This window comes from Nanorana parkeri, unplaced genomic scaffold, assembly GCF_000935625.1.
Source record: "Nanorana parkeri isolate BGI_ZX_2015 unplaced genomic scaffold, ASM93562v1 scaffold4299, whole genome shotgun sequence".
Classification (NCBI taxonomy): domain Eukaryota; kingdom Metazoa; phylum Chordata; class Amphibia; order Anura; family Dicroglossidae; genus Nanorana; species Nanorana parkeri.
The window spans coordinates 4248-5943 of NW_017310562.1; the positions used below are offsets into that span (position 1 = coordinate 4248).

Below are 1696 nucleotides of genomic sequence, written 5' to 3' on the forward strand. Positions count from 1 at the left end.
AGAATAGTCCCCAAACTATTGGTGTCCGTAGGATACTGGCCCCCAGAGGGAGTAGCCCCCAAATCATTGGTGATAGTGGCCCCCAGGAGAGAATAGCCCCCACAATCATTGATGTCAGTGAGACTGTGGCCTCCAGGGGGTAATGGCCCTCAGGTCATTTGCTGTCAGTGGGAAAATGGCTTCCAGGGGAGTAGCCCCCAAATCATTGGTGTCGGTGGGAATGTGGCCCCCAGGAGAGAATAGCCCCCAAATCATTGGTGTCGGTGGGAATGTATACCCCAGGGAAAAGCTGCCCCCAAATCGTTGTCAGTGGTTTTGTGGCCCCCCCGGGGAGGAATAGCCCCCCAATCACTGGTGTGAGTGGTTGTACCTAACTTCAGGGCAGGAGCCAGCAGCAACCCCGGAGGATGACTGACAATCCCGCACGTGGCCCCCCCCCCGGCCTCCTCCAATCACAGCGTTCTGTGTGCAGGAACTATCCACTGATGGCTTTTATGGTGACCCAGCAGACAGGGGCCACCCGGAAGGTTCTCTGGTCCTCCAGGCTACTCTGAACCTGGTGTGACAGCTGTAGTTGTCGGAGCGCACAGGCCACGGCCCAGCAGGAGGGAGACGGTGGCCCTGTGCTTGTGATCCAAAGCCTTGTCTCGTGATCTTGATGAACATCTCCAGAACGTCTGGGTCAGAGGTCGTGGTCCCGGCCTTGACCTTTTGCGGTTCTCTATTTTCCTTCAGAACATCAAAAATACACCAAAAAAATGAGGAACTGACAAAAAGTTTCCAACAAAAGAAGGAACCCGAGCCCAATATCGTTCTTCTTTTCATGGAGCCATTGTGTCTCCTGAGCACCTCCGCCTTCCATGAAACCAACAGAAAAGTGTTCATGGAGGGGCCACTTCTTCTATCCCATCACAGGGGCCACGTCACATGACACGTGATCTTCCATCCCACTCAGGGGGTGACTTTCTGTCCTCTCCTCCGGACCACCATCTGTAAGTCGGCAATGTTCGTTCTTCAGAGTTCTTTAGTTAGTTGCCTCAGCAACGTTTGGAGTCGCTCCTCGGGGGCCCCAGGGGTTCCGTTTACAGGATCGTTGCTCCTCCCACAAAAAGCATCCGATACAAAGTGCAATGAAAGGATCACCTCCAGCAGGTAGATTCCCAAAAACCTGGAGACCGGCATGTCATGGGGGTTTCTTCCAGGTGTTTCTATTATAGACGACCTTTGTAAACCTGGAGGGGGGCGGAGAGAGAGACGAGCACGCGGAGGAGTAAACCGTCCGGTCCGTGATCAGGTTCACGGGGATAACGCTTCTAAAGACGTCTCTAGTTTGGGGTCTGGAGAGGACAGTTTAGTGGAGGTCACCTTGCTGATGTCTCTCGGATCCTTCCCCGAGGAGGTGAAGAACGTTCCAGTCCTTCCTCATGGGGGGATGGACTCTTTCCACCTGGAAGGGGATTTGCTCCTTGCTCCTGAAGCCAGACTTAGGGTGAGGTTGGACTCCTTGCTTTTGGGGGGGGTTGGTGTTGGATGCCTTGCTCACGGGGGAGGTGTACTCCTTCCTCATGGAGGGATGAATTTCTTCCTCGTGGGGGGGAACTCCTTCCTACCAGAAGAATCTTAGAATGTGGGAAGGAAGAGAGGAGGTGGGGCTTGTCCACCCTGAAGACAAGGCGGTCTTCCTTTTATAGCTTAC

At 54.1% G+C, this 1696-nt stretch overlaps 1 protein-coding gene across 1 annotated transcript in view; it reads left to right on the forward strand.

The window, feature by feature from the left end:
• LOC108803832 (secreted frizzled-related protein 2-like) overlaps window positions 1-1696 on the forward strand; it is a 7289-nt gene that overhangs the window by 3989 nt on the left and 1604 nt on the right. The gene's annotated exons all lie outside the window — the stretch shown is intronic.